This window comes from Euprymna scolopes, chromosome 39 (genome assembly GCF_053919585.1).
Source record: "Euprymna scolopes isolate OS-2025 chromosome 39, ASM5391958v1, whole genome shotgun sequence".
In the NCBI taxonomy this organism is placed as follows: Eukaryota; Metazoa; Mollusca; class Cephalopoda; order Sepiida; family Sepiolidae; genus Euprymna; species Euprymna scolopes.
The window spans coordinates 8,566,476-8,589,298 of record NC_136520.1 but is presented as its reverse complement, the minus strand read 5'-3'; positions in this window follow the sequence as shown (position 1 = coordinate 8,589,298).

The following is a 22,823-nucleotide window of genomic DNA, read 5'->3' as shown; positions in this document are numbered from 1 at the left end:
ATAGGATTCGTCAGGCTTATGGGCGAATTCTGTGGTTGTTTCTCGTTTTTATATATGTTGAGGATTTCAGTTAGCCAATCAGCTTTCTAGCACCCACCGCGCCCCTTCCTATCAGCCAATGGGCATGCATTTTATCGAACAAAGGATCGGTTTTAGAGCTAGATTGGTGGTTTTAGGCAGATGATTTTCCTAATTTCTGCTCTTTTTTTTGTTAGAATTTGCCGAGGCATACACTGATATATCCTCGGAAGAAATCAACATCATTAAAAGATGTAGAAAATCAGTTCTAATAAATAACAATAACCAATGGATAAAAATAAAAATGAAAAATTCGTTTGATTTGGCGATGAGTGCCAGAGATTCTGCAGAGGCATCAGATCTTGTGGGATTATTCATTCTATATACCCTCACAAGCATATTCGATACTACGGATATCGGCCTATAAAGAGATGACGGACTAGCTATAATAAAAAAAAAACTCCAACAAAGTTAAGGGAGAAAACTTTCAGAAAATCATACACAAGGAAATGAGAAAATAGGCCTAAAAGCAGACGTATCAGCTAACATGAAAAATAACAAACTTCCTGGACGTCAGGTTAAACTTAGATAAAAAAAAACACATATGAACCATACTTAAAAGATAACGCTACTCCAATTTACGTAAACCCTAAGTCCAACTACCCACCATCAATTATAAAACACATTCCCAACTCGATCGTAAGTAGACTCAGTAATAACTCAAGCGATGAAAATGCATTTAACAGGTCAACCAATTTCTCCGAAACAGCCCTAAAAATAGTGGATACAAAAATATCGATATCAAATATAAGCAACAAGACATCAACAACTATAATAAAATTAAAAATAGAAGAAAAAGAACTATAATTTGGTATACGGCCCCATGCAATCAAATGTTAAAAACAAAACTTGGTAAGAAATTTCTAGACCTTATTGAAAAACACTTTCCCGCAACCAACCCCTAACACAAAATCTTCAATAAAAATACCTTGAAGTTATCTTACAGTTGTTGCGATAATTTAGAGATGATAATTAAAGCACATAATAACAAAATATTAAATAAAAACAATGTAAACAACAACAAATTAAACAATAAAAAAGTAGACCCCATGACAAAAATAAAACCAACACTAGCAGAAATAATAATAATAATAATAATAATAATAATAATAATAATAATAACAACAACAACAACAACAACAACAACAACAATAATAATAATAATAATAATAATAATAACAAACCAACCCCGGACCAGAACAACCATTCCATAAATAAAAATAATAATAACGAACAAGATAAATGCAACTGTAGACACCGCACACTTGGCCCAGTTCAAAATAAATGTCTAACAAAAAACGTAGTTTATCAAGCAACAATATTTGCGAAAGAAAACCCGAATAACAAGAAATATTACGTAGGCATGACTTCCTTAGATTTCAAAACCCGATACTATGCCCACAAAAGTACACTCAAAAATAAAAAAAACACCGTATCAAAACAACACTACCGAATAAATACTGGGAACTCCAAGAAAGCGGACATTCGCCGGTAGCCGAATGGAAAATAATAAGAAAAGCTACCACGTGCAGACATTTAGATTGCCCATGTAAATTATGCCTCCATGAAAAAATTGCTATCCTGTACTTTAAAGAAGCCTAATATCTATTTAACTGTAGACGAAAAATAGAAAACAATTGTGTTCACAAAATAAAACTTACTCTAGGATAGCGATACAAAATAGTTTTAAAACGAACAAAAACAATAGAAAACAAACAAATAAATAAATTTAATAAACATGAATATACATAAACGACTATATATATATATATATATATATATATATATATATATGTATGCGTGCATGTATGTGCGTGCACATATGCATATTTATATATAAAAAAGCAGAAAAGAGGAAAATCGTCTGCCTTAAACCACTAACCTAGCTCTAAAACAGATCCTTTGTTCGATAAAATGCATGCCCATTGGCTGATAGGAAGGGGGTGTGGTGGATACTAGAAAGCTGATTGGCTAACAAAAATCCTCAACATATATAAAAACGAGAAACAACCACAGAATTTGCGAAAAAGCCTGTCGAATCCTATAGTGGATGAAACGCCGAATATTCAGTGTAGCTTAATCGCCATATATATTTTATAAATTACTAACTAGCTCTACCTACGTACTCAGCACTTTTGAAGTAAATACTTAAAGTTTACGCATAAATCTATACTTTCGTATATTAATTTTATGTGAGTAAATGAAGTAGTTATATATATATATATATATATTTAATTTAATTTAATTGTAATTTTTATTTTATTTTATATATATATATATATGTGTGTGTGTGTGTGTGTGTGTGTGTGTGTGTGTGTGTGGGTGTGTGTACTGTTTTAACAAAAACTAATACTTCAAAGAATGGATTGATAGCAACAATAATTTTATTTTATTGTTAGTTGCAATGGTTTCATGACCGTTTAGAAAAATTCAAACATTATGGCATTTGAAAATTTTCATATGAACAGGCTTATTGAATAAAAACACTTTAACAATAGAACATCATGAAAAACATTTCCCTTAAAGGAATAGAATATATATATATATGTATATATATATATATATAATTTTTTTAATATAATAATTAAATACCTATATATTTATATATATATATATATATATATATATATATACATATATATATATATAAGACAATAGGAGTGGAAAATGAATTCCCAAATACTATATATGTAGGTATGAATGAGTCATTTATTTAATAAGTATATACATATATTTTGTTGGGGGGGGTGATAAAGGGGACTCTTTATACTAAAAGAGCTCCTCTTTTCCCCTGACTAAATATATGTATAACCTTATTAAATAAATGACTCATTCTATATTTTACAATATATAGTATTTGTGAATTCATTTTCCAATTGTCTCCTTTATAAGCTCCATTGAAATTTGTTGAGCTTTATCTTATCTCGATAATCGATTTATAGATAGAAGAGTGTAAATTCAATTTTATAAGAATGAAAGAGGGTGGTATGAATTTTAAGTAGAAGCAACAGTTCAAACGGTAAGCAAAACAGGAGTTGAAACGATGACGCATGACGTCACGTTTTTCAAGTTGAGAGAATACTAAGATTTTCATATCAGTTAGATGGATAACTGATTCAAATTTCATTGCAATGTAAATACATTAGTAATTTTAACTGACAATAACTAAAATTAAAGTAAATCTAAATTATTAAGTTGGGAAATTTTAATTAATGCTAAAAATCAAATGTAAATGCCTTTGTTGTCGTTAAGCAAATTAAACTTCTACATATAACTCACAAAGATCGTGCCTCAGAATTTTCTGGTCTGCATGAAATCCTCCTTATTGGTTGCAGCTACTTGTTAACGTGAAAGTTGCAGAGCTTGTTTGCTGTTACATGTGCGGTTTTGGCTCAGAAAACAAAGAAATTGCAGAGAAGCAACATTGTCGCTCTAACTTCTATGAAGCCGTGCGAATGAGACACCAGCAATGGTGTAGAAAACTGACAACCATAGCAAATGTTACCAATATCTTTGTTCATTGAATTTACACTTCTCTTTTATCTACCCCCGTTATTTCTCTCTCTCTCTCTCTCTCTCTCTCTATATATATATATATATATATATATATATTCGAAGATGACATCGAAGCCATCAAGAAAGTATTTATTATATATAATTATTTAATATAATAATAATTAAATGTCTAAAGACACTAGTGTTTTATCTTATCGAGAATCATCATAGGCCAATGTCACGATTAACACCGTTCGATAGATTTGAACGCGGCAACAAAAACCATCTCTTGCTTAATTAGCAAGGACCTAATCCATTCGGCCACCGTTAACCGCGAGAAATACTCTTGTAATTTAAACCTTTAATTTTTAAATGTTTTAAATGTCTGTTGGAGTGGTCTAATCATTATATATATACTAACATTTAAGCCCGGCGTTGCCTGGGTGTTTGGAGGTGTATGTTGAGCAAAATAAAAGTGGTAGTAGGAAGGCAGGCTCGAACCTGTTCCGCAAAGGAGGAAAAGAATGGAGAAAAACCTGACGCTTTTGCTGTTACGACCACCGTCAAACCGGAAGTGACGTAGGTTTAAATTACGGCTAGACAATCGAAAGGAGAGGATGACTTTCGAAAATCTCTGCGAAAAAAGCTCAATTAAATGTGTAGAAATTAATGTTTTAGCCAATTTTTCGATATTTGCGTCTGAAAGGTCGAACTTAAAACCGATACTGATCTTGGTAAAATCCGTCGCTTCTGTCGAAAGTTTTAGGCACGCATCTAAATATACATGCATTCATATATTGGTAACTAAAAATTTTCGACTCAAACCGATTAAAAAGCTTGCCCTATCTCTGAATATCCTTTATGTAAGATTTCAAATGTTTAGACCAGAAATTGTCTGAGTAATTTTATAGAGACCGAAGAGGTCAATATTTTTTAAACTTTCACCCCTATTATGACCCCTCAGCATGTATTGTTTGGGGCTCACATAAAGTTATTAAGTTAAATCCATGTCCAAGGAACCTTTATCTAAAATTTCATTTGTTTAGATCCAAAATTGTCGGAGGAGTTTGGTAGAGTTCTCAAAGGTAAAATCCTTTAACTTTGACCCCTTAACAACCAAATTTCTAACCGAAAACGATCACAAAGATTTTCCCAAATCTCAGTACCCTGTATATCAAAATTAGAGTATGTAGTCTTAAAATCGACAGAGTTGTTGCGTAGGAAAATGTACACAGACACACAGATACACAGACACGTTAACTTTTATAGATATCCTATCATTTTAACCCGGTGTTGTCGGGTTTTGGATGTGTATGTTGAGCAAAAGTAAAAATAATAAATAAATAAAATAGTAAGACGGCAGGGTCGAACCCGTACCGCGAAGCAGAAAAGAACAGGGAAAAAACTTGACGTCTTTGCTGTTACGACCACCGCCAAACCGCAAGTGACGTAGGTTTTAATTAAGACTAGACAATCTGTTAAAAAGTGCCTGGTTGAAGGTGAAGATAATAATGATTTTACCCAACATTTCGATATTTGTCGTTTGAAAGGGCGAACTGTAAAACGATACTGATCCGTCGCCTCTGTTGAAAGTTTTAGGCATACAAGCAAACATACATACATGCATACATTTATATATTGGTTACTAAAAATTTTCGACCCAAACCGATTAAAATCTGGCCCTATCTCTGAATACCCTTTATGTAAAATTTCAAATGTTTAGACCAGAAATTGTCTTAGTAATTTGGTAGATACCACAGAGGTCAATTTTTAAAAAACTTTGCCCACTATTATGACCCCTTAACATTTATTAGTTGGGGCTAAATCAATTATTAAGTTAGATCCTTGTCCAAGGAAACTATATCTAAAATTTTAAGTATTTAGACCCAAAAATGTCGGAGGAGTTTGGTAGAGTTCTCAAAGGTCAAATTGTTGAAATTTTACCCCTTTATAGCCGAATTTCTGGCCGAAAACCGATATATATGATAAGAATCTTGATGTCGAAATAATTTTCATCAGGATCACCGAAATTAAGCAAAAAAGTATGTAGCGCGCTGAGTTGTAGACATTTCCAGGTCGATATCTGGGGACGCATTAAATAAGTTCGTCGAGACATGGATCTACGAAAAATTAACTGTATGCTTTGTCTTGTGCCAGTCGTCTGCACCGACAAGGGTTAGCAGTAATAACAAAAATTGTCGTTGGTTCTTTCACCATTATACACAATCAACTGAAGAGTTGTGGCGAGAGCTCATACGCCGAAATTGATGGGACAGTCAATCAAATGCTGTTTTTAGAGGTCACAAAAGTAAGTTACGTGCATATAACACATGAGTGTTTCTACGTAACGAAACATATGGAATTTTTGACAAGTTAAAATAAATAAATAATTAGATAACATTTTAGAATCAGCAATATAGCTATATTGCTATTAATATATATATGTGTGTGTGTGTATATATATATATATATATATATTCAGTAATGTGATTGATAATTTAAAATTCAAAGTAGAATTAAATTAAAAACCCGTTTCACAAGAAGGAACAACAACAAAGTCAATAATTTGTACGATCGTTTCGGAAAACAATGTTTTTATTGTGGTAGACATTAAGCCACGGGCAATAATTTTTACATATAGTATTTAAAAAAAAACAAAGTTTCCTCATCACCAAAAGTATTGGAAATGGTTTTTAATATAAGTAAAAGACACCATAAATAAACCTAGCATTAAAAGTAAGGCAGATGTATCTTTTGATTCTTCGCCTTTTGAAATCAATAATCAACGACAAAGCATTCATATGGATGTTAATTGTTGCTTTTCAACTTATATATATATACATATATATATATATATATATATATATATATATATATATATATATATATAATTCTCCAGAAAAAGAATTATCTACATAACCAATTGGTATGGAAACCTATTATAATAAGTTTTTACAATAATATTTTTGGCAATAATATTCTCTAAGCACTATGCGACCTAAATGAAAATTTCTCGATATACAACGTAGAGAAAATAGAACAAATTTTAGTAATTCATTAGATTTAAAAATTCATGACGTAAAATGTTTAAATTTCAAATCAATTTTTATTTTCATCTTTTATTTCTATTTTTAATTTCAATTTTTTAACTTTTTAATCTTTATTTTTTTCTTTTTTTTTCTTTTTTCATTTTTCATACTAGTTCGGTTTCTCTAAATTTAATAAGTTGAAGTTATTTTGGAGTGGAATTTGAAACTCATGTTATATAATTATATAAAAAATCTTAAATATATTAAGTTATATGTTTATTAATAAACAGATCCACCGGACCTAATTTTTTTTATCGGGCCCATTATATAAACAAAGAATATTGCCTCAGGAAAATGCCTACTCCGGACTATTACCTTGTGATATGGATTACTCAAAATACAGTGTGGATCACTTCGGATTTTACCATGCAATTTGGATGTGAATTTTTATATCATTTTCATTAGTTTCCCGTACTCTATGATAATAATTGAACTACTTTTAATTGCGATTTCCATGTCTCACTGACTTTAGCAAATAAGGTATAAACCATTATAACTATTTGCTAATATTTTCTCCTCTGAAGAGATGGTAGACATCGAAATCTTATCGTATAAGGAGTTATATATATAAAAGTGAACGTGTCTGTGTGTCTCGCTCTGTATGCATTTCCCTGCGCAATAACTTTGTCAATTTTATGTCTACAGACTCGAAATTTGATAGAGAGGGTATTGAGATTTGGGAAAATCTTTCTGATCGGTTTCGGCCATAAATTTGGCTGTTAAAGGGTCAACGTTCAACGATTTTACTTTTGAGAATTCTACAAAACTCCTTCCGACAATTTTGGGTCTAACCACTTGAAATTTTAGATATAGGTTCCTTGGAAATGGGTCTAACTTAATATCTTGATTTAATCCCAAAACAATAAATGTATAGGAGCCAAAGTTTAAAAAATTGACTTCTTTTTTTTTGCTCAGCATACACCTCCAAACACCCGGGCAACGGCGCGCGTAAATGCTTGTATATCTACAAAAGTGAACGTGTCTATGTGTATCTGTGTGTGTCTGTCTGTGACATTTCCCGACGCAATAATTCTGTCAATTTTTAGTCTACAGACTCGAACTTTGATATACAGCGTACTGAGATTTGGGAAAATCTATGTGATTGTTTTACGGCCAGAAATTTGGCTGTTAAGGGGTCAAAGTTCAACGATTTGACCTTTGAGAACTCCACCTTACCCCTCCGAAAATTTTTGGTCTAAACACTTGAAATTTTAGATATAGGTTCCTTGGACAGGGATCTAACTTACTAATTTGATTTGAGCCAAAAACCATAAATGTTAAGGGGCCATATTAGGTGTTAACATTTTTTTTTGCTCAGCATACACCCCCCAAACACCCAGACAACGCCGGGCAACCATGCTAGTATATATATATATATATATATATATATATATATATATATATATATATATATATATATATATTGACATAAGTTTTTATTTCTTTCTTCGGTTTACGTTTTGAGGTTTTACTTTTATGTGTTACTATCAGAAAATAAAATCTATTCCATATATATCATGAACAGTTTCGATTCCTAGTGGAATCCTTATTAAATTGAACGAATTATTAAAACAAGATCATAAATGGGTTAACTAGCAAGGTAAGAATAGTATTCCGAGTAATACAATTATAAACGCTCCTCTCAAAAATGCAAAAACATTGCACAAAATTTTTGTTTTATACGAATCCTGTTTTTTATAAATATAAGATATCTTTCTATGATAAATGTTTTAATAAGTTTTGAGACATTTTCCTTAAAGTAAAACATACAGAAAAATGTTTCATAACTTATAGTGAGTGTTTATTTTCCATTTAACATAAAATACCCTATTTACTAAAACACCATACAAACTTAATACTTCTTCAGTTTAATGCTTTGACTTTTTATAGCATTTCTCAACTGATAAAACTTATCATCTGAGAAACATTTCGTTTTCAAAATAATAAATATACCATTTTGGTCGGATCTTTTAAATTTCACATTTTCAAACGTTCCGCCCGATACATTCCATCCCATGTAACAACTGTCAACAAGCGTACATAGGTGAAACACAACGAAAATTGAAATTAAGACTTTACGAACCCAGAAGAGATATAAGGAATGGTAACGCCCTAAATGACTCTTTTGCCATTGTGCAGAACACGATAACTCATTTAATTTAGATCAAGCGAAAATTATAAAATACGTGATAGATAGAGCTAAAAGAAGACTTTTAGAATCAGCACTAATATTAAATACTAATACTATTACGCAAAGAGAAGGCTTCTACCATTTAGCCCCTAGCATAGGGAAAATAATAATCAATAAATTGTCCAATAAATGCATTCTCATTGGCTGATAGGAAGGGCGCTGTGGATACTAGAAAGCTGATTGGCTAACTCAAATTTCAATAGAAGAGGAGCATATAAAAACGACAAAACAAAACAGAGAATTCGCTCATAAGCCTGAAGAATCCCAAAATGGATGAAACGAATATTCAGTGTAGCTTAATCGCCATAAACATTTTATAACTTACTAACTAGCCCTACCTACGCATTGAGCACTTTTGAAGTAAATACTTAAAGGTTACGTATAAATCTATATTTTCGTATATTAATTTTATGTGAGTAAATTAAGTAGTTATATATATATATATATATATATATATATATATATATATGTATATATATGTATATGTGTGCGTGTGTGGAGGAGTTGTTTGTATGTGTGTGTGCGTGTGTGTGTGTGTGAGTGTGGATATGGATTGCCAAACAAGGTTAATATCTGTCGGTATGAAAATAATTATTATTTATGAGTATAATTATATATATATAATTATACTTATATATATATATACATATATATATATATATATATAATACTACACGTTTGTTTCTTTTTATCTAAGAACCGACAATTTTTCAACATCCACAATCTTCTACAATCTTAAATACTTAACTTATTCTTAACATAACTCATTTTTAACAAGGTTGTCTCATATATATATATATATATATATATATATATATATATATATATATATATATAATTGAATATGTAGCGCGCTGTGTGGCTTATAGCGCTATCCTGCTAATACATGGTTGATTGCCAAACCAAGCTAAATTGAAAATAAGCAATTTTCACAATTCTTCGCATTAGATTAATTTGTACTTTTGTTGTCTTCTAAGTTGTCTAGTGTGTCTTTATTATCATGGTACACATTAGAGTTTACATCTTAAAAATATAATCTAATGAGGTTAAATAGCACGAACGAGTTGTCAGTTGACACATCGTTTTCGTGTAATTATTTGTTCATCAAATGTTGTTCTAAGTAAATAACTCGTATCTCACATTATATGTGTGCTCCCCCCTAAAACGAAATGATCGATTCCTAAACGAGGCTGAATCGAAATAACCAATAGTTGCTAATTCTGCAATTAAAAAAAAATAGTTCTCAATTTCACGTCCGCGGCCTTTAATAAATGCACCTTATATAATATTTTGATTGTTGAATTATTTTTGTTTCGTCTACAATAGAGATTTAACGTGTCTTGTCAGCATTTTTTAGTAAATATCGATTTCTGGTTCCTTTCAGTCGACTTCAACGATTTGCTGTCATCGATGTATTATGGACTTTTCTTTTTAATATTTTATTTTCCATTTATTAAGCGAAAACATTTCGATGATTTTCGTTGAAAAATGACATTTAATACAAATATGTGTCAAATGTAGGCCGAACTATTCTATGAGTAAAACGCACGTATGAGTACGTATACGGCATAGTCACGTTGATATACGGGATCTAGTTAGATCACAAAAGTTAAGCAAACTTGACCCTGGTCAGTACTAGATCGGTGACTATTAATGATGACAGTCGCTGGATGTAGGAGAACGTCGACATCTCCCTAACAGAGATATACACTGGACTTTGGACCGCTTGTGAATTTGAAAATTCCTCTTTTTGGGGAAAGTCGTTTTTTTTTTTAAATAGCAGTCACCATTTATCAAAGCCCAGAATCCACTCAAGGATAAGGGTTAATGAGTGTGCAGTACTTAATGGGATAATATCTTAGGAATCGTTAGTAGTGAAAATTTTATAAATTGGATGACTTAAGGGGTTGTGATATATGAATTTGTTTACATTAAACTTTAAGAATACCAAATTGTAGTCAAATGGAAAACAGGCAAGATACATTGAAGCAGGACTATTTATTCTTGCTAGAGACATATCATTATGAGATGACATTACAAGATGGATGCTTCCGATTCTTGTCTAGCTACCAGTATAAACCTCATTATAATCATTGTTCAATCATCCATTGCATTATATTTTTTATAAAAATAAATAATTTCCTAAGCATTGTCTTCCTCTGTTTATTTATACATGATTTCAACCACTGACATATTAACAAATAGTACTTTTAGAAACTCAAACAGTTGTGTGGTGACCTAATTGCAAAATTATTGCTACAAACAAAAAGCAAGTTCCTACTCTCTTTCTTTCTCTGTTTCATTGGAATTCACTTTCACCCCCCTCATTCCCAAAATCAAGAAAGTTTTCACAGAAACGCGTGATCTCAAAAATAATATGGAAATACTAATTAAAAAATCCTATAAGACTTGATCAACAGAATCAGCTTTCTTCAGACGTAGTCAGCTAACTAGCCAAACATCTATACACACAAGGGAAGAGCGAGGATGCTAAAAAGAGCTCTCGGTTGGTTTCAATAAAAAAGCGGGGCAATGTTGGCAGCTGGTTTGGCTGCCCCATACCCGGCATTACAATCTTCAAAGGAAGAAAAATAAAAAAAACAAGAACAAAGTAAACCAACAAACACACACATATGCAATGGCATGTTGTCAAATACTATTTACATTATGATATACACATTTCTAGACTGTGAACTGCTTGTGAATTGCATACGTCGATGGAAATTTCTCCTTCTGAAGAGAGTTGTTTTTTACATAAGAGTCACCACTTATAAAATCCCAGATGCCACTCGAGGACACAGGTTAATAAGGGTACAGTACTCAATGGGATAATGTCGTAGTAACTGTTCGTAGTGGCAATTTGATAAATTGGATTACTTAAGGGGACGATGCAACAAGAATTTGTTTACATTGAACTTGAAGACAACCAAATTGTAGTCAGCTGGAAAAGAGGCTTCCGTATGAGAGTTCCACAGGCCTGAAGTTCTAAGAAATAATCACAGTGACATACCGGTTCTCGTTAGGTTACAGAAGTTAAGCTACCTTGGATCTTGTCAGTACCAGATGGGTGAACATTTAGGAATATACAAGCTCTGTATGTTCGAGCAAGTCGGCACCTCCCTGCAACGGGGATATACTAAGGATGTTCGTAAAACTATAAATTTGGCCAGAAAACGTGACTGAAGGTCACGTACTGCGTTTTTCTGTGGTCCAATGACGTAAGCACAAAGGAATAGTGAGCGGAGTAAATAAGAGAAGAGCTATTGGGTGTGTGTTTTTTTTTCAGTTTTTGGCAGATTCATCAACCGAAAATGAATGAAGGTAATGTTTCCCAATTTTGCAAGATATGATTCCCCAGAAGATTTTCATCTCTTTTTTTTTATTAGGAAATGATTGTTAATAATGATAAAATGTGTATATGTGTAATGTATATGGGTAAGCGGATATGAACACTAGACGACACGGATAAAATTCGCAATATACACAACTCATGATATAACCAACGCACTTTATATACAGCGCCTTATATATATATATATATATATATATATATATTTGTAGTCATCGACATACAGTCCTGTTTCGTTGTATCACAACTCATCAGTGTCGCTAGACTAGCATCTCTCCCAAGCCAAGGATTGAACCTAGAACCATTATGTTGACAGTCGGCATTTCTACCTGTATGCCCTCTTGCTTGGACTTAGAATTTTCCTTTGAATACACGTTGACTTGTCTTGGCCTATAAGCTTCGCTCTTACCTGTACCTACATCCTCTCTTGTTTGGACTTAGAAATTTTCATTTGAATACACGTTGACTTGTCTTGGCCTATAAGCTTCTCTCTTACCTGTATCTACATCCTCTCGTGTTTGGACTTAGAAATTTTAAGAGCGAGCGAGAGAGAGAGAGAGAGAGAGAGAGAGAGAAAGAGAGATATCTTATACCCTTCATAACGTCACAGGGAGGTCACCGTTTATCAAAATCTAGAGGCTAATCGAGGATTGGGTTAATAGGTGTTGGGTAAGCTGTGGGACATTTCTTAGTTTCATTAGCAGGAAATTACATAAGATTGGAACATTATATTATAATCAACTGGAAGCAGTCCCGTGGTAATAAGTTCCATAAGCCGACAGTTGATCTGGACAAAAATAACAGCATGTCAGAAAATAGACTTACTCAAATTGAAACAGATTTTATAATGGAGATAAAAGTAATATCTGGCTTACACACGACTGAAATGCTAGCTTTATTTTGGTGTCTTCAACTGTGTCCTCCCCCTATTCTTTGTTAATGAGAATACTTTTTTTACAAGGTGATCACCACTTATCAAGGCTCGGGAGCCACTCAGGGATAAGGTTTTTTGCATGTACAGTACGTTAGTGTGGGGATTTAATAAAAGTGTCTACTTAAGAGGGGCGGCTCATCAGGAATTTGTTTACGTTGGACTTGAAGACATACATGTTGTAGTCAGGTGGAAAACAGGCGGACGGAACAGAGTTACAGGATACTTTGTTTTTAAATGACACGATTTTTGTCAAATAATTGTCAATATTCATTGTCAATTTAAATAAAATGAACATAGTTTCTGAAACGATCGTACAATGTGTTGGATTTTGTTTTCCTTTTGAAACTGATTTTTAATTCAAATTTATTAATCATTTTACTCAATATTACATACAAGGTGACTTAAAAGAAACTCCAATTAGGCCCCGTTTCTTAGTGTTTTGTCCCAATGAAATGGAACTTTTGTCATAACTAGTGTATTATAATCAAAACATCCCATCAAAACACTAGGGTATTTGGCTTTATTTTTCTCCGTTGACTATAAAATGCTCAGAAAAACAATTGAATGTCCTCCGTTTTTTGTCACCCTGTATATATAGATTCGAATCCAGCAACGAAGTCATCTCTGACTTCATTAGCAAGGATCAAATCCATTCGGTCACCGTTAACCGCGAGAAATATCACATTTATTGAAACGTTTATTTTTAAATGCTTTAAACGTCTATAAGAGTGACCTAATGATTATATGATGACCTGCGCATGCGAACTAAATTGACCGACTTTATTTTAATTGTAACTGATCAACGATAAGAAATGCGTTTTTAAAGAGGCTGATAGTATTATTTACAAAAATAATTATCAAATACCGACAGATTCTAGTGTTTCATCCTTTCGGGGATCATCAGTATTAACTCAAGTGTTGAATTACTTTTAGATAACAGCTTGTTTAATACTGTTAATTTAAAGTCCATATAAATATTACATTAAACAATAAAATGAGTGTTTATCAAAATATTATTGCTACCCGGAATTTAGGATTAGTGGGACTGTTATAACTTGAAGTTGATTGGTTTTGTAAAAAACAAAAACAAATCATAAATAAAAGCTGCTTATCAAAATTAAATCTGCAAAAATGCATAGATTAATTTCCCTCGGACCTAAGATGTGACACAAAACTAGTCGCTGAGATTTTGGAGCCAATCTCTTCAATATAACAAAGTAAATTTAATTCAATTTGAGATAGTTTTACAAAAATGAATTTCGAAGACAATCTAAATCAGAAAAAAAACACACAATATATGAAATAGAGCAATAGCATTAGGAAACGTTCAGAATAAACCTCAGTAAAGAAAAAAAAATGGCAAATATATTATTCGATAAGGAATACCAACCTCAGTAAATAAAACAAAAATGACAAATATATTATTCGATAAGGAATACCAACCTCAGTAAATAAAACAAAAATGACAAATATATTATTCGATAAGGAATACCAACCTCAGTAAATAAAAAAATGGCAAATATATTATTCGATAAGGAATACCAACCTCAGTAAATAAAAAAAAATGACAAATATATTATTCGATAAGGAATACCAACCTCAGTAAATAAAACAAAAATGACAAATATATTATTCGATAAGGAATACCAACCTCAGTAAATAAAAAAAATGGCAAATATATTATTCGATAAGGAATACCAACCTCAGTAAATAAAAAAATGACAAATATATTATTCGATAAGGAATACCAACCTCAGTAAATAAAAAAATGACAAATATATTATTCGATAAGGAATACCAACCGCAATAAATAAAAAAAAATGACAAATATATTATTCGATAAGGAATACCAAGATAATTGAGGAAATTTAAACTTTACTTTTTTGTATTCCTTATCGAAGAATAAGTTCGTTGTAATTTTTCTATAATTTACTGAATTTAATTTTTTTACCCTAATGACTGATAGCTAACAAACAATTATATGTATATATGTACATACACACACACACACATACATATATATATATATATATATATATATATACACCACACACACACACACAGACACATTTTTATATAAAATATATTTGTAGTCATCAACATACAGTCCTGTTTCGTTCTATCACAACTCATCAGTGCCGCTAGACTAGCACCTATCCCAAGCCGAGGATCGAACCTAGAACCGTTGTGATGACAGTCGGCAGTTCTACCTCTTGACCACGGAAGCGGTGCCCGCAACTAATCTGTCCGAATGTCTATTTAAATAAACATCCGTCCGCCACTTGTAAAGTGCTCAAACGTTTGTTTGTAAACAAATCGCGAGGTTCGCATTTTTCAGGCTAATTAAGTAGCGAGTGAGATTATTTACGACAGTGCTCAACCCAAAGAGGGGGGGGCTTTATAAAATATATTTGTAGTCATCGACACACAGTCCTGTTTCGTTGTATCACAACTCATCGGTGCCGCTAGACTAGCACCTATCCCAAGCCGAGGATCGAACCTAGAACCGTCGTGATGACAGTCGGCAGTTCTACCCCTTGACCACGGAAGCCGTGCCCGCAACTAATCTGTCCGACTGTCTATTTAAATAAACATCCGTCCGCCACTTGTAAAGTGCTCAAACGTTTGTTTGTAAACAAACGCGCTATATACAGGGTGTCCACAAAGTCTGGCTACATTATGTAGCCAGACTTTGTGGAAGCATCCTGTAGATTATGTAGCCAGACTTTGTGGGCAGCCTTTATATATATATATATATATATATATATATATATATATATATATATATATATATATAAATATATATATATATGTGTGTGTGTGTGTGGGTGCACATATATATATATATATATGTATATAGATATGTATATATATATTTATATATATATATATATATGTATATATATTGAAGTAAGAAAACGTAAGTGAAATGATTACCATCGTTTCTGCCCTTTGATGTTGACCCACGTGTGCCATTAAATCTTTATTTTGACATTCCCAATTGATAGTCTTAGCGAATTATCGGTTTTATCAACTTTTTACTCGCAAGCATCGCATTTTTCCAACTGAAATTCATGAATTTCACCGCTTTTTGTCCGGTGGGACATTTTGATAGATAAGTGTCTAATGTCGTTTTACGTTCTTTGAATTAGATGGCTGCAGGCGTAGAAATTATTTGACATCGGAAGGCGGGAGTTGGTCTTTTTGACGAGCAATCAATGCATGAAGGAAGAAGAAGAAGAAGAAGAAGAAGAAGAACGAGGAGAAGAAAAAGGAAGAGAAAAAAAAGGAGGGGATGAAGAAAAAGGGAAAAAGGAGAATACATTGGAGAAAGAAAAGAGGATAAACATGACCCAGATAGAGAGGAGAAATAATTAAAAACTGAAGAAGATGAAGGAAAAGAACAAAGAGTAATAGCAGAAGGAGATGATTAAGAAAGAAGTTTAAAAGGAAGAAAAGGAACTGAAAACGAATAATGGGAAAAAGGAAGAAGACGAAAAACAGCAGATGATGACGAACAAACGAATGAAAATGAGAAAGGGAAGGAGGAGAACAAGTAAAAATAAAGTAAGAGGAAAAAGAAAGAGGAGTCAAGGGAAGAAGAAGTAGAAGACAAAAAGAAGAAGAAAAGGAAAAAGAAGAAAGAATAAGATACGGAGGACAAGAAGGAAAATAATGAGACAAAAAAGGAAGATGAAAAACAAAGATGAAGCAGAAGGAGAAGATGAAGAAAGAGTAGATGACGAAAGAAAAAAGAGATGTAGAAATAAGAGAAAGGGAGGGGAAAATGTTATCAATCGTAACATAATCTAATTATCCTAAAGAGGAATAACTTCTATTTTAAAAATGAAAAACATTATCTACAACTAAAACTTTTATCTTCTAATTTTGTCAACGTAACGCAAAAAGTTGCAAAACAATTTAAAAAGAAATTGAAACATATTTTCAGAAAGTGGTTGTTTCTCAGACTGCTGTAATTTCTAAGAGTATTGCTTTCTAGGAGTAGTATTTTTCGAGAGTATTGTTTTCTAGGAGGAGTAGTTTTCATGAGTATTGTTTTCTATGAGGAGTATTTTTAAAGAGTATTGTTTTCTAGGAGTAGCATTTTTCAAGAGTATTGTTTTCTAGGTGTAGTATTTTCCAAGAGTATTGTTTTCGAGGTTGTATTGTCTTAGAATATTGTTTTCTTGGAGTAGTATTTCACAAGAGTATTGTTTTCTAGGAGAAGTATTTTTCAAGAGTATTGTTTTCTAGGAGGAATATTTTTCAAGAGTATTGTTTTCTAGGAGTATATTTTTCAAGAGTATTGTTTTTAGGAGTAGTATTTTTCAGGAGTATTGTTTACTAGGTGGAGTATTTTTCAAGAGTATTGTTTTCTAGGAGTAGTATTTTTCAAAAGTATTGTTTTCTTGGAGTAATATTTTTCAAGAGTATTGTTTTCTCGGAGGAGTATTTTTCAAGAGTATTGTTGTCTAGGAGTAATATTTTTCAAGAGTATTGTTTTCTAGGAGTAGTATTTTCTAAAGGTATTATTTTTGAGGTAGTATTTTCTAAACGTATTTTTAAGAACTCGTATTTTCTTGGAGTTTTAATTTCTAGGAACACTACGTTTTAAGAGTATTGTTTTCTAGGAGTAGAATGTTCTATGCGTAATGTTTTTGTGGAGTAGTACTTTCTAAGGGTATTGTTTTCTAGGAGTAGTTGGCTGGTTGGTTGTTTTTGTTTTACGGCATATCAACACTTTTCAAGTTATTTAATGCTGCATCCATTAATTTTGAAGAACAATTTTTTAATATATTTGTTCTTTTAAGTCGGTTTCTATTTAACCCATAGTTGGGACCCTAACAGGTACTACCACTCCGGCTCAGAGTGGACCTGGAAACAATGGCAATTTAAGGGTGATTCCGCACTCACCAAAGCCCGCTAGCTGGGGCCTCAACATCGGATATAGTTTAAGGTCATATCCAGGACTATAGGAGTAGTACGTTCTAAGAAAAATGTGTTCAGAGAATAGTGTTTATTTGGTTTAATAATGGTAATCTCTATGCAAAATTTCCTTCAAGCGCAATCTTTTTATAGAAGAAACGTATCCTGAGATGAACATGTTTTAGAAATATACTATGAATAACAGTTAAATTGTTCATTCGATATTAAGTTACCAGACCAAATTATTAATAATAATAATTTCTGTAATGTTTAAGTGAGTTGATCAAATGACGGAAACATTGTTTTTATTAACGCGTTATTAACATATATACAAGATGACTTTTTGACGCGTTGGTTTGTTGCGCCATGTTGCTCAGCCCCCATTAACGGTTGTTCCTGCGTGTATTCCTACGCCAGATGGTCACTATATATGCGCGTATGAAAATAGTGCTGATATCACTATATCCTCTACCAGATAGCAAAGAAAAAATATTGTTTTATTGGATAATAGTGTTATATCATTTTGGTCTATGTATTTCAAATTGTTCATCCTACATTAAGTTACCAAATGATAGTAAAAATGCCGCAAAACAAAGTGTATAAATAATATAATTTTTACTATGATTTCTCTTGTTTTTTTTAGTATCCTTTCCAACGAGTCATTGCTTCTGCAAGGTGAATATCTTGCTAATAAAGTCGAATATACATTAAAGAAATAATAGTAACTAGTGCGGCCTGTGGAAATTCCACAGCGGACACTTTCATATCTTATATTAATATATTGATGCTGGTATTCTGTGGATGTTCAGCGTAAATGGAGACGTCCTGATATTATAGTAGCTCTTTTGTTAAAACTGCAAAAGCATTTACCCAAGTTAGCATGGGCGCCTGGCAGAGCCCGGTCATAAAGTATGCTTAAATATGATATTTTAATTAATGCAGATTTCGTATATATTATCATAGTGAATTTTCTATCGATTTCACAAATTAAAAAAAAAAACACTATGACTTGGTTGCATCAGCTTGAATCGAAACACAAACTTATGAAGAATATATATATATATATATATATATATATATATGAATAAAAAAGAATGCGAAAAGTATAAAAGCTTATAACTTTTCTTTATTCGTTTTTAATTGGTGACGTGCAGGAATACAAAAATTATATATACATACATATATATATATATATATATATATATATATGATTGCAACGTCTTGTCAGATCAATGCCATTCCCTCAGACACTTAAAGTCCATCAGCCCAAATGACTTCCATCGACACAGGACCATTTTTATAGACAAATGCCTGAGGGAGTATCTATACACAGATGATGTTACAGAGTCTTAGCTTTGTACGACAGCTAAGTTTCTCTCTCTCTCTCTCTCTCTCTCTCTCTCTCTCTCTCTCTCTCTCTCTCGGTTCGAAATGTTAGGATCCAGCAACAAGCAAGAGCAAGATAGCGAGAAAAAAAGTTAAACTGCAGACAAGCTTAATGCGGGTAATGGTCTCCCGCTTTATGTTTTTTTAATCAAGGATTTGCTTCTCCTAGAAAAGTTGCCTTAACCACGGCTTACGGGAGCCCTCTCCACTCCAACACACAAATACACACGGTACTAGTTGGCCGTTGACCCCGAAAAAAGTTCATTCGCCCTTCGAAAGGTCTTGTTTTTAATCATTCGGGGAGACTAGCCGCCCTCCTCACCAAACAAGTCTGGTGGGGGAACCAGTTTAGTCGCCGGTGACCCGACCATATATATAGTCATCAACATACAGTAATATTTCGCTGCATCACAGCTCGTCAGAGCGGTTAGGCAGCCAACTAACTCCAGCCAGGATCGAAACCCGACCGCCCGTACGCCAGTCAAGTCTTTGATCCGTTATGCCAATCAGCAGCTGTTTTGCGGGCAGTGAATTAACGATGTTTTGACATCGTCCGAATACCTAAGCTCGATTTGTTTACACAAAGAGCATCGCTTAATACCACAATATCGTGTATCATTTTCCAATATCCTTCCACTATAACCGAAACCAAAGCTTATGAAGAATTCTTGGTAAAAGTATTTATTATTAAAAATGGAAGTTCATAACAATTAAATGTAAGTCATTCAGAAGAAAAAAGATGTAAGCTTTACACAAAATATAACACACACGTTATCATTTTAATACATTGATTAAACAAAAAAGAACATGACGGCTTTTGTGGATCTTGAATTAAAATACGCTTAGGGTATCGGTATATCTGACTGTTTAAACCAAACACACACGTAGATCGTATCGATTCGTAAGTTTTTTTTTTTTTGTGCTGTTAGCCCCAAGCAAGCTTACTTAGACGAAAAGGGCTGCTATTTAGAACCATGCCTTTAATAAGTTTCAATTTTTTTCTAGTGGAAATTTATAGGCAGTACACACATGAAACTCTACTTCGAAGTAATCACTTCCGGTTGCAATGCATTTGTTATACCGTCCCAACAATTTTTGAAAAGCCCCATGAAAGTTCTCTTGTGTGCGTCTGTCAATGACCCTTGTCAAAGCTTCTTTCAAATCTTCAATTGCCTCATTACGAGAGCTTCTATGAGTTATCTTGAGCTAAGAGAATTACCAAAAGTCACAAGAAACATGTGAGAATGAAGAATTGTGTTAAGGCCATCTGTACAGGGATGTAGATGTAGACTGGTACATTCGCGCAACTCTTTCGCATCTTCAGTTCCTCGTGAATAATTGTCTGTAAAGTTCCACACTGACATCAACTTATTGTATCTATAGACACACGACGGTTCTTTTCCACGATTTTTTTCTTATTAGGTAAATCCACTCCGGTTTTCCGACTTCCTTATTCCTCCTAAATCTCTCATAATCCCTCCCTGATTCTCTGTCTTCCTTGAATCTCTTATGCTACTTAAAAGCTGGTTTAAAGAAGACGGTTTAAAAGCAGTCTGAAACATTCCACACGTTTTTGTAAATTTTTTTTCCAAGTTTAAAGCAGAATTTTATTACGTATCTTTTTCTAACATGTCCTATCGTCCAGATTGCGTTTTTGAAATTCAGCAGCGGTGACTATCAGGTTTTAGTAAGGTGCATTCCAATTCCTGCAGTAGCTGTTCATTTCAACCTCAAATTATAAAAATTGGCCAGTTTTCTCTTAAGATTTATAGGAATAAATAATTGAATTTTTAAATGTGTACAACGATTTAAAATGTCTGTACAAAAAATCCCGTTAGAAACCCGTTTAAGGCACCTCGTATGCTAAGAAACAAGCAAGATTTTTGTTCACCTCACATTTAAATTTTATATGTCAGTATATCCAGGTTACTTGGCAATAAGGGGGAATTCCAAAGTTGAAAAGTCCTAAAAAAACTATTAAAGTAAAAGTTTTTTTCGATATAAAAGTGTATGTACAGTGAAAAGCTGAGATTTGTCGGAGTATTTACGTCGATGGGATACAAGTGCAATTAGTTCATCCGAAGGCATTCTATTTATACCTTTTAAAACGAACCCTGGGATGTTAAACTGCGGCGATCGGACACGGATTGGAGCTAGAAGGCTTGTCCGAAATCTATTAGATCGGAAATTCTTTGGCGAGGGACTTGTCTAAAATGTATTGATGTATGTGTGTGTGTGCGCGCGCGTGTATGTGTGTGTGTGCGCGTGCGTGTATGAATTTGAAAAGAGAGAGACTATAAGCTCTCTATTCGAAATGGCATGTTTCAGCAGCCTAATAGTTTTAAAGGTCTCAGCATTGGCATCAAATTGATTTTGTCATGTCCTTTCGTCTCGTTCGTTTAATGATTCAGGTTGGCCGTCATATCGTGTGCCTTAGCAAGATGTCAACAGGGTAAAACAATTTAATGTCAACGACGTACAGACATTAAATGTCAACGAAGTAAACATTGCAAAGAAAACTAGATTATCCTCTAAATTAGATACAAAATTAAAAGCAAATTTAAATGACAGATGATATTGAGTAGCCTGGACTTCCGACTGGAACTCAGTCATAAAATAATCAACTAGAAGTATTATATTTGCATGGCTGGACAACGCCAATATCCGGGTCGATTATTATTATTAGAACTATAAAACAATGAGCTTTTAGAAGATATAATGCCGCTTGAATGTTTAGTCAGGCATTTAACTCAGCAATAAAATAAACAAAGTCGATTCCGGAATTTTAAAATAGATTTCAATTTCGTAAAGTTATTAAGTAAACAAGGTTTTAGCTTACGTGAATGACACGTGATTTGCTGACGTAATAGTTAGTTAGAAAATATCAAACTAAAGAACTTTAATTTATTTATTGCGGACTATTATACCCATCTTTCTTAGTTGTTGTTTCAGGACGTTTCGGCCAACTATTCCTCTGACCTTCGTTAGGTTGTTACCGCGACGAAATAGGAACACCCAATCTCCTAACTTCATTCTCAGTAAATACTTCCATCCGTAGATGCTGTCGTCTCACCAGGTTTTGGAATAGATGGCCGACATCTCGTAGAAAAACAACTAAGAAAGATGATGATAATGGTCTACAATAAGTTAAATAATAAAATTATCTCAATAATGAATTCCAATTAAATAATATATATATACATATATATATATATATATATATATATATATATATATATATATATATAAGAGTAGGTAGTAGTTTTATTGAAGCATTGTTTGCAAAGAAATATATATAGAATTTTATTTTTACGCAAAAGACAAAAGTGTATTTGAAAAAAAAGAGGTCTCTTTCTCTCGAAATTAATTAAAGTT